Genomic DNA, 12,052 nt, shown 5'->3' with positions numbered 1-12,052 from the left:
TCTTCCATAATGCTAAAAGATGCAGTGGAGGTTAAAACCAGTTTTTCAAATTCTTGGCAAGAGTCTGAACTAAGCAAATTACCAGTGGATGAGGAAAAACATCCTAACAATTAAAGCTGTAAAAAGTGCAGTCAGGTAGTGATTTCCCTATCACTGGATATCTTTAAGTGGGGGCAACATGACTACTTTTGGGGTGATCTAGAACAAACTCCCTCCTCATCAGGAAAAGAGAATGCTAAATCACCTCTACACCCCTCCCCCTGCCAACTCAGGTTCTACAAGAGAAAAGAACTTTAATTTCGTAATTTCAAAGAAGAACATTTTACAAGCTATGCTACAAGGCATATAAGGCAAATTCTCAATAGTTTCATATTCTGAAATAGACTGTGAGGTCTAAGATCTGAAAAAGATAAAAGGCTGAATGGCTGGTGCCCAGGATTCTAATTAAACAATATCAGTCAACCCTAGGGGCAATAACTCCAAGACCACCCTTACTGACGTTTTGCCAACACTTTCAAGACGTATGAAAAAGCATATTTGACTTGCAGAGATTAATTCTAATTTAAGAAGGAAGGACCTTAACTTTTACCATTAGAAAGACAAGTACTACAATTGTGAAAGACTTGTGAACTCAACGAAATGACCAAAAAGATTCCACAGAATCCACCTCTGGACAGAGAGGTGATGGACTCAAGATGCAGAATAAGACATACGTTTTTGGATATGGCCACTGTGTGAATATATTTTGCTTGACTATGCATATTTATTACACAGGGGTTTTTTTTCTTTTTTAATGTGGATTAGGGGTTGGAAGGTAGGCAAGGGTTTAAAGACAGGGTTGTTTTTTTTTTTTAAAAGAACAAAAGGAAGATAGAAAAGCAGATAATAAATTTGAATTTCAAGTACAATTCTCTCTTGTTTTAATATATATAGAAATGGTCATTCTATTCGATGTTTAAGGTCATAATTTTAGAAAAACAAAATAAATAAATTTAAAAGACAGGTACCTATGCCATCCTGACTATGTAACTTTCACACAGATCTTCCAAGACTATACAGCCCACTCATAATACCCAAGGTAGATTTAACACAGATAGTTCCATACTAAGACTATAGTTTTTCCTGTATAGATGATATTTAAATAGTTACAAGGAAATCTACTGTATAGAGCCTTCATGTTTACCCTCTTAATGAGTTAAGCAGCTCATCAGATGAACCACCGGGCCTGGAGTCAGGAATCAGGAAGACCTGAATTCAAATCCAGCTTCAGACACTAGTTATATAACCCTGGGCATGTCACTTAACCTCTGCTTGTCTCAATCCACTGGAGAAGGAAACAGCAAACCACTTCAGTGTCTTTGTAAAGAAAACCCATGGACAGTACTGGCATGCTACAGTCAACAGGGTCACAAGGAGTCAGACACAACTGAACAACAACATCTACCCTGACAATACTTGAGAGAAAACCTTCCACAGTAACACAAGCAAGAAGAAGAGGCACTTCCCCAAAAGAAAAAACATCATTTATTGAAAATATCAGGAGCAAAGTTGGACATTTAAGTAAGATGAACAAATGTGTACATGGGTCCAGGATGAGGGATGGGACTTACATTTTCACAATAAACTCGCCTGTACTTACAAAGCTAATAACCAAGAAGAAATCACCAACACCACCCACCCCCATCAGCCTAGAACTGTTTTCAACATGACTTTAGACATGAACATGAAAAAGATTTCAAGACTGAAATTGTATCTAATTAGGACAGTACAATTTTGCTTATAAAAACCTTTAAGGCATTAAAGTCATACTGCTAGAAATTATAATTCTACGATTCCTGGATAAAGCATATTGTATACTAGAAAATGCTATTATTTAAACTAAAAAGTTATACTTTCTGCAATTCACCCTGCTCCTTAGTTTACATATAACAGTCCTCTAATCAAATGTTAATGTATGTTCTTCTAAGTATACAATTTTCACTCACTTCAAAGGCCAGCTTATGGTTCTTACGCTCTTAGAAAAAGCGATGAGGATTTGACTAACATTTTCTAGTATGTCTGGTACGTGTGATCACACCCCATCACCACAAATCTGGTCAAGTTTTAGGCAATAAGCCTAAAGATTTGATTAGAACTCCTTTTAATTATGCGCCATAAACTGAAATATACTACTTAAAGAACTGACTTATGAGGTTAAGACTGTGGTCCTACAAATCCAATGGCATATATATAATAACCTAAATTTGCTATCAAGAAAAACTAAACTGAAAATTCATAAATGCCTAATGTTCTTGCTCCATTATATAATGCTATACATGAGAATATAAATAACTTCTTGATCACTGCAGTAATTGGCTTATGCCCTGAAGCATGACATTTGATTACCCCAACATGTATAATTATGAAAGTTATTGTAGCCATAAAATTAGCTAGCTCTTAAAAAAACCCCAGTAACAATACTCAGTCTTCTCTAATTTCATTTTACAGGGCAATATGAAAAAAAGATAATTGGGTTACACTATATCTATTATGATCTCCTGTGTTGTTTCAGATAAACCACCTTGTACCTTTTTAACAAAAATTTTCTTTTATCAAACAATTACCAAGATATATATTTTATTATATGGTAGTGTCTCTGGTACGTACATATCCCTACTTCCTGCCCCAAGGAGAAAAAGTATACCACTTTCGAGGAAAAACCTTTTTTAATTAATTGAATGTTATCACCTTGATTAGATATGCTTTCTTTGTTTTATTTACGAGGAAACATATATGAGGAAAATATCTTGTCTCTGTTTAGGAAGCCGATGGAGGATAAAATGTCCAATGCACAAAGCATGAAGCCATTATTTCCTGCCAAGATCTCTCTCAAGAGGAAAAAAATTTCTTGCAGGTGAAATATTTGCTGAACAGGAGAGTCTGAGATTCTTAACATTTCTGATAATTATTGGAAAACCATCATCCACAGCTGTTCTAGTAACCAAACAACAGAGATCAAACATTCTTAAGTTAAAGGCTTAAATTCTTTCCATTAAGAACTTATGTTCTTTCTTATATTTCTTTGCAGTAAGACCTTGGTCAGTACAAATCATAGTTTATAGTAACTATTTTCCAATCCCCTTGGAAACAGATTCCATTGGTTAAAAAAGGTAGTAGAGGGTTGACTGTTGAACACTGGATCGCTTTATTCTGATCAATGCAAGACCAACCACAATGCCAAAGGGCTAGCGATGAAACCTGCTACTTACCCCCTGACAGAGAAGCGACAGACTCAGGGTACAGAATGAAACATAAATTATCTATTAGACATGGCCATGTGGGGATCTGTTTTGCTTGACTATGAGTATTTGTTATAAAGGTTTTGTTTTTCTCTCTTTCAGCTGGAATGTGGAAGGCCAGCACAAGGATTGCTAAAATGGGGGTTGGGGGAAAAGCTATTGAAGCAGTTTTTAAAAATATATAGTAGAGAACAGAAGGGAGGTCAATAGGAAACAGACAAGAACAGTTTGGAAAATAACACATTAAGTTTATTATTTACTTTAAAAGAAATGCAAGCTTTGTATCTGGAAACCCGCATCTTATTTGATATTTGTTAAGTTTGGAATTTTTTAAATTAGAAAAAACTGTATCTCTGCATAAAAAAATATTATACAAACCTATAATCAAATACCATAGGTTACAAATCAAACTTAACTTTTACAACTAAAGATTAAAAACTTAAGATCTACATATGATTTTAATTTTTTTCTTGGTTAGCTGGAAAGCAGTATGAAACTTAATAAAGACTTCTGAACACGGATGGGCTAACAAAAATTTGGCATATTTATCCTAAGGATTAAATTAACAAATGATGTAAGTGCTCATCATATGCATATAAGCTTCTCCCTCGAGCTAGAAGTGGAATTCAGAACTACTGAACATTAATGAGTAAGAAAGGGCTTGTGATATTGTCCAACTACTGGATTTAAATTTCTTTTCAATGATAAGTACTTATTTTCTTTCTTCCACTACCCCTCACTTAAAAATCACACACACACACACAAAACCCCTCTTAATACACAAATTATTCCATCTCATTCTGAATCTGGAGTCCACCACCTGTCAAGAGCTGGTAGCATGAATCAACCATTAGTCCCCCAGAATCACAGCAGGTTATTGCATTAATCAGAATTCTTCAGTTCTTCAGAACTCCTTGTCTTTACAATGGTGCTGGTGTTTTATAAATTTGCCCTTAGTTCCGCTCACTTTACTCTAAGTCAGTTCATACAAGTCTTCCCAGGTTTTTCTGAAACCATTCCTCTCATCATCTCTTAACATACAATAGTACTCCATTATATTCATATATAATAATTTGTTTAGCCATTCTCCAATTGACAGGTCCCTTCATTTTATAAAGGACACTGACTCAGAAGTGAACTTTCTCAACATACCTGGCACCCGAGATGAGACCAGGAATCATTTTCCTGACTTCAAATAAATTAAATTTTACCATTCTTCTTATGCCATTATGGTTGAAAAGATAAAATACATATTTTTAATTTGCCTATATTGAGGGTAGACTTCGATAATAAACAGCATCTGATTACTGGTGATAATTGCCAGTTTTGCCTGGCCTCAGTGCCCAAACACATTAGATGAACCTCTGGTTCTGGAGCACAGCCTCCTACTCCCTCCTCACCAGCCACTGGTCTTTGCTTTCCTAATAAAGAGGAAGTTCAAGTTCTGTATTCTTGTTTTCTCATCTAGTCACAATATATAGTTTCTACATTCTGATATACTTAGAGATGTTCAGTTAACTACAGGTCTGCGGCTCCTGATGCTCACTTAATTCTGACAACCTGTCTTTTCCTAAGGAGGAATGCAATTAAGAAAGCCCAGCAGCCCAAAGTCCTGGTGTACTCAAACATTACATTGTTTGCCCTTCCTCTGGAAGAGGATCAATAAAGTCACAGGGTGATGTCTTGACTTTAGTGTGAACTGGATTTCAGTGTGGCAGGGTTGCACAAAGTTGTCAGCCTCATTCTCTCTTCCAGAGTCATTTAAGTCTAGTGGCGGGACAAAAGTCAAGATGGCTGGCAATGGCCCAGAATGCAGTGGATGACCTTGGCATCTTTGATGTCTGACCAAGCTCTAAGCACTCCACATCAGCTGCTTCAGCTGGTTGGAAGAAATTGTTTTCATCTGCTTCACGTGCTTGGTGTATGATGTAGACATTCTCCTAACTCACTGATGGGGTGGAGGCCTATTGGTTACCCTCAACCTGGCTTAGCCTGCCTGCAAAGACATGTATGTTAGAGCTTCTTAGAGCCACAGGTGAAAGTTGGGTGAAAAGTGATTTTCTATAAAAGTGGCTTGGTTTTTTAAAAAAATATTTTCTAAAACAAATAACCCAGCCACAGTAAGACAAGTGGGGAGAGAGGAAGAATCAAAACAGATCAGTGTGACAAACCAAAGGAGAAGCACCTATTTCCTCTATCCTAAGTTCTTACCTGGCCTCCCTTTCAAAACTGGGAAGCACCAAGTGCCTAAAATACAACATTAAGCATCTTTGTGCTCTGCATTCAAGAGGTGAGGGTGAGAGGATATACATCTTACATGGTACCAGCCTATAAAAAGTGTATTAGTGGGGGATAAAACACCAATACAGAACTATGCATATTCTGTTACTTAAGTTCTCAATAAGGTTCAAGGAAGGAGTTCCTAAATGGGGTGAGCTATGTTGGTACGGGAAATCCAGAAGATTTCACATCTATAGGACTGGAGTGATATTGCAAACAGAGTTGTTCTCTGCCCTCAAGAAAGAATACAAAGGTATAACAAATGATGACAGGATCCTCACTTGATGTACACCAGAGTTGCTAAAATATCGAGCCCAACCCAGATCACAATGTTAACTGGGAAACACTGAAAAAAATAAGAAACCTCTTATATAGTTCCAACTCACTCCCTGCTCCCCTGAGGGCATAGTAGCCTCTGGCATTACTATCATTTAAACCTCTATCATTCTAAGTATGGTGCTAGGTTATGTTACCAGCTACCTGGATATCCATCTTAACCTTTTATTGACTTTATCTTAAACTCAATAATCTAATAATCCAAGCAGCTCTGAAATAATATTCTCTCAAGATCATTGCACCCAATTGTCCGACACCCTTGGGCCAATAGTTCTCAAGCTTCCTGGTCTTAGGATACCCTTCCTTCCCTCCAAAGAACTTTTATTTATCTAGGGTCCTCAGGCTACACTTTAAGAACCACTGCCTTACGGTAGACTGAAGTCACAGAAGCCTGAATATATAAACCTTCTCTATTAAAGGCTTGTGAGAACCCCTCCCCTTGACGCCACTATATTGTCACACAGGGAGTGCAATGTAAACCCTCCCAACTCTACCCTCAAAGAATACACTGTACCTGCTTCAGTAGTGTGAGCACAGGCAGCAGCACTCACACTGCAACTTCACACACGCAACTGCTATACGGCCATTTCAGGAGTCCAGGCTAGTTTTCAGACAAGTTGATCAAACTGTAAGGGAACAGCTGCCAACTAACCAATGTTCACAGAAACCACATCAGAACTTTTTCAGTAAGAGTTGTTGTACTTAAAATGCTAGTGCAGGGGCGGGGAATGAGGCCACGTAGGATCCTCAAGTGTGGCCCTTTGTCAGAATCCAAACTTCACAAAACAAACTTGCATGTATGCATATATGATGGCCCACTTTAACATATTTAGCAAAAAAGGGAAATAAGAACAAGGACCCTCACCTACAGACACCACCATCTTTTTACATGAGAAATGGTTAACACCAAGTTTCTTGAAGTTTATTGTAGAAACAGGAAAGCTATAATTACATCTACATATCAATAGTATACGCATATGCAAACTATCCCCACATAGAAGCATGAGAAATTACAATATTTAAATACCCAACTCAAAATAAGGCATGTTTTACTTTTTACCTAACATTTAAAATGTATAAAAATGTACATGAATATATTTCATTGTTCAGCCCTTAGGAAAGCCAATTTAACACGAAAGTTACATAATAAAAACACCTTATGAGCACACAATAGGGGTCCTCAAATATTTTAAAGGTTGTATGGAAAAAGATTAGCCTATTCTGTTTGTCCCAGGTGGGCAGACCTAAGATACAATAAGAAGTTAAGGTAGATAAATTGAATGAGTTCACTGACACAATGTCAGCAGGTTGAATCATCATGCAACAGAGCTACTATACAAGGTTGTCCCAGAAACCTTAGTGCTGTTTTAAGCTTTAATAGCTTCAGAAGTACACATGCCACACTTACAAAAAGAATTTGAAAAGTTAATTATTTACAATTTAAATATTGATGATTAAAATTCAATATAACCACCATCTTGTGCTATGCATTGCTCTAGTCGATTTTCAAACTTTGTGAAAACTTTCATCAGCTGCTGCTCAGTGACTGAGAGAATCGCATTTGTAATCCTTGCCTTAAGATCATCCAAAGAACAAGGTTTTGACGCATATGCAACAGTTTTGACATAACCCCACAAGAAAAAGTCTAATGGAGACAGATCCGGTGACTGAGGTGGCCAATCAAGAGGACCTCCTCTACCAATCCACTGATCTGAGAAAGTGTCATCCAGAAACTGCTGCACGGGCAACGCATGATAACAGGGTGGCCCATCATGTTGGAAGATGGTGCTATTTAACAGATGTAACCTCTGCAGCTCAGGAATGAAAAAATTCTGAAGCATTGCTAAGTAAGATTCACCACTGACTGTAGACTCTTCAAAAAAGAAAGGGCCGATAATGCATGCCTTCCTGATTGCACACCAAACATTTACTTTTGGGGAATCTGTCTCATGTTGCCAGACTTCCTGAGGCTTTTCTGTGCCCCAAATACGGCAATTATGACGGTTAACTATGCCACTTATGTGGAAAGTGGCCGCATCAGAAAAGATCAATTTGTCCAGAAAGTCACTGGAATTTTCAATTTTTGATTTCATCATTTGACAGAAGTCTAACCTTGCAAAGTAATCTTCTTCTTGCAGCATCTGAATAGTTGTAACTTTGTAAGCATACTTGTGTAGCTTCACGGTTAGTATTCTGTGCACAGTAGTCTTTGGAATGTTCAATTCGGCAGATACCCGACCCGGCGCACTGATTTTTGGGGATTCTGTTCAAATGCCCTCTCAATTTCAGCCACAGTCTCTTCACTTGCTCGGCGTCTCCCAGATCTAGGCTTGTCGAGAATTGATCCAGTTTCCTTGAATTTTTTCATCCAGTTGTTAATTAAATTTCTGTGGGGAGCTTCCCTCTTATAATGCGCAGCAAATTTTCTTCTTACTGCTGTTGTGGACTTGAGTTCAGCTAACCAGAGAACACAGTTGACTTTTTCTTCAATATATGCCATCTTCAATCAGATGGACTGGGGGGGGGAAATGTAATTAATTATAAGTTTTATAGCATTTGTAATTCTTTTTTAAAAATTAATTTTTAGTTTTCAACATTCACTTCCACAAGATTGAGTTCCAAATTTTCTCCCCATCTTGTCCCTCCCCCCCCATCCCAAGATGGCATGCATTCTGAGTACCCCTTCTCCCAGTCTGCCCTCCCTTCTATCTCTCCCCCTCTTCAATTTTCCTGTAGGGCAGGACAGATTTCTATACCCCATTTCCTGTGTATCTTATTTCCTAGTTGCATGTGAAAACAATTTTTTTTAAACTGTTTTTTAAAATTTTAGGTTCCAAATTTTCTCCCTTCCTCCCTGCCCACCCACCCTCATTGAGAAGAGAAGCAACTAGATACAGGTTATGCATATGAAGCATGTATAATTCCTAAGTTATTAAAACTACACTCAAGTTTTTTTGGGGACAACCCGTATAGAGCGATTAAAACTTCAGAGGGTTGGGCCAGGTGACCTATAACATCCTTTCCAACTTTAATTTTCCATGAGAAACATCAGTCTCAAAAGATAAACTCAGGGGGCAGCTAGGTGGCACAGTGGAGAGAATACTAGCCCTGGATTCAGGAGAACCTGAGTTCAAATCCAGCCTCAGACACATAATACTTAATAGCTGTGCAATCCTGGGTAAGTCACTTAACTCCACTGCCTAACCAAATAAAAAAACAATTAAAAAAACCCTCAAATTTGAAATATGTAAGACCATACAACCCACCAATATTTTTAAAGTTGGAAATGCTTAAGCAGATGAGAAATTAACCAAATATAACATTAACTGGCATATAAAGACTCTTTAAAAGATACAGAAAGGGACTAAAAAGTAGTAATCCTCCATTTAGCCTAGCCCAAAATAAAATATTCAAGAACATCAACTACACTTAAAAATTTGGGAAAAAAATAAAACACTGGAATGTAAGTTTAGATTCAGATTCTGATAACATAACACTAACAGCATTGTTAATTCAAGAAGGCTAGGCTAAGCACTGCCATAGTTCATATTTGGAAAAGCTCTGTCTCAAGAACTGAATGGGCCTGTGATTTCACCAATAGAAGCAATTCCCTGATGAGGAAACCTCCTCAACCAATTCAGGTGTGCACTTTCTCCTCTGATAATTGTCTAGAGTCCTGGGAAATAAAGTGACTTGCCTTGGGTTTTTAACTATACAGCATGTGCTGTAACCCTGCCATCCACGTCCAGCTACAAATGTTTCTTAACAGACGTGTGGCACTTAAGCCAAGCGGACAAGCACTTATTAAGCATCTACTGTGTGCCAGGAACTGTTTAAACTGCTGGGGACACACACACAAAAAGATAAAAACAGTCCCTGCCCTCAAGGAGCTCATAATTGAGCAGACAAACAACATGCAAACAACAATAACAATAATCACACCAGCATTTATATAACATTTCAAGTCTGCAAAGCCCTTTACAAATAATTCATTCTACCCTCACAACCCTGGGAGGTAGGTACTATTATTCTCCCCATTTCACAGATAATGAAATTGAGGCAAACAAAGCTGAAGTGACTTGCCCAAGGACACACAGCTAGGAAGTGTCTAAGGCCAATTTGAAATCAGGTCTTCTTGACTTCAGGCTCAGTGCTCTATCCACTCCGTCCCTCTGACCGTCCGCCCGCCCGCCCTCCCGTCCGTCCGTCCGTCCGTCCGTCCGTCCGTCCGTCCGTCCGTCCGTCCGTCCATCCATCCATCCATCCATCCATCCACCATCCACCCACCCACCCACCCAGGTAAATACAGCCTAAAACAGCACTAAGACCTTTGGAACATTCTGTATATATAACAAGTGTCTATGCATAGATAGATACATATACACGTATTTAACATGGGTGACACATACATAACACAATTAATGTTTCTATATGTATCCATATATATACATAAAAAATAGGTATGATGTGCCTAGGTGTATATAAACATGTGCACTCGTGAATATATCTCCGTGTGTGTGTGTGTGTGTGTGTGTGTGTGTATATATCTCAACGTATTTGTGCATCTATGTGTCTACTGATGTATGTCTATAACACATATCTAAGTATACACACATCTATACATACACACATTACGTATCTATATATGCTCCTGCCTGTACACACACAGAGATCCACCTGCGCACACACACATATATATGTGTATATATATATATACATATATATATATATATATATACGTACACACACACACTCTCACATGCACACACCCGCACCCCTGCTCCAAGATCAGACCGATTTCCACCCCATCCATTCTCCCGGGGATGAAGCCGGCCCGGGTGGCGTAGAAGGGCGAACTAAGTCCGGCCCAGGGCCACAGGCTGAAGAGGAGGGGGGAGGGGCGGGGCAGGGCAGGGGCCTACTCACCCGGCCCCGGAGCCCAGAGGTGCGTCGAGCAACCACCGCCGCCGCGGCCCGCCCGGGCCCATGCCCCCGCCCCCGCCCCGCCGCCCGGCGCCAGCAGGCCGGGCCCGGAGGCCGCCGCCGTCGGGAGGAGGGAGCGTCCACGCCCGAGCCGTCCGGCCGGATGGAACGCCAGCGCCGGAACGTTCCGGTGTGAGTGTGTGCGCGCCTCAGCCAATCGCGTGCTCGCCCGCCCCCCGCGGCCGGAGCGAGGCTGGCGGTGGGAAGAGGAAGAAGAACATTCACCCTCCTCCTCCCAGCGCGCGGGCGGGCGGCGGCGGCGGCACCGGGGTCACGAACTCTGACCTTTCACTGACAAAAACAATAACAAACCCCCCCCTCCCCAAACCTCGGCCAAGCCTCCGCCCCCCCCCAAGCCGGCACTCCCCCGCGGCGGCCCGCTCCCCGCGGCCAGGAGAAGCTGCTCCCCCCGGCGCCCCTCGTCTTGCCCGCCCGCCGCCCGCGGGAAGCGGCTTCCCCGGCCCTCCGTCCCGCCCGCCGCCCGCCCCCGCCGCAGACACGGGACCAGCTTCGGGGTCAGATTCGAAGCCGCTTTGGCGCCAAAACCTGAGGTAAACGGTCGGGGTCGGTGGCGCGGCTCGGCTCGGCTCGGCCGAGGCCGCTGGCGGCGGATCGGGGAGGGGAGGGCTCTCGGTCGGGGCCGCCCCGCGCTGGAAGATGGAGGCGGCGACGGCGGCGGTTGAACCCGACCCCTTTACCTTTGCCACGGGGCGGGCGGACGGACGGGCGGGCGGCGGCCGCCGCTTTGCATAGTGGGCTGGGCCGCGCCGAGAGCGCTGGGCTGAGCGGGCGCTACCCCCTTCCTCGGTGGCCTCGCCCGTCAGCCTCGGCCGAGCCGGGCCCAGGCCGAGCGGAGGCGCCGCTGCGGCCGGGCCGGGCCGGCACGGCGCGGGGGGTGGGCACTGCCGGGGGAATGGCCGCGGCTCCGCCTTACAGTTGGCCCTCCGCCAGCGCCGCCATCTTGTCCTCGGCGGAGATGGCTTCTGGGGTGTGTGGTTTCCCACCCCCGCCCCCCCTCGCGCCCGCCCCCCCCCCGCTCGTCCCCGCACTTTTCCCCCGCCTCGGACCGGCCTGGGGGGAGGCGGCCCTGCCGCGGATTTCTAAAGGGCGGGAGAGGCGGACGAGCTGGAGGGAGAAGCGGGAGGGAGGCGGGACGCTCGAGCGTGACCGGCAGC

General features: G+C 42.3%; 1 protein-coding gene and 1 long non-coding RNA gene across 5 annotated transcripts in view; one reads left to right on the top strand and one right to left on the bottom strand.

Moving 5' to 3' along the window:
- Nucleotides 1-1,501: 1,501 nt before the first annotated feature.
- On the bottom strand, nucleotides 1,502-11,890 carry LOC144456753 (uncharacterized). 2 transcript variants are annotated; one of them, XR_013485821.1, is made up of 2 exons: nucleotides 11,576-11,890; nucleotides 1,502-8,409 (listed from the first exon to the last, which is right to left on the bottom strand). It is a non-coding gene; the product is annotated as an uncharacterized LOC144456753 (long non-coding RNA). The 2 variants fall into 2 exon arrangements; XR_013485820.1 differs by lacking the exon at nucleotides 11,576-11,890 and adding an exon at nucleotides 10,821-11,037.
- Nucleotides 11,209-12,052, top strand: part of NR2C2 (nuclear receptor subfamily 2 group C member 2) — a 116,249-nt gene continuing 115,405 nt past the window's right edge. For all 3 annotated transcript variants that reach the window (XM_020981121.2, XM_078152223.1, XM_078152221.1), the window contains exon 1: nucleotides 11,209-11,428. The gene's annotated coding sequence lies outside the window, so the exon portion shown is untranslated. The remainder of the gene's footprint in view (nucleotides 11,429-12,052) is intronic.

This window comes from Phascolarctos cinereus, unplaced genomic scaffold, assembly GCF_003287225.1.
Source record: "Phascolarctos cinereus isolate Bilbo 61053 unplaced genomic scaffold, phaCin_HiC Scaffold_4;HRSCAF=312, whole genome shotgun sequence".
Classification (NCBI taxonomy): domain Eukaryota; kingdom Metazoa; phylum Chordata; class Mammalia; order Diprotodontia; family Phascolarctidae; genus Phascolarctos; species Phascolarctos cinereus.
This window is presented reverse-complemented; position numbering and strand designations above follow the sequence as displayed.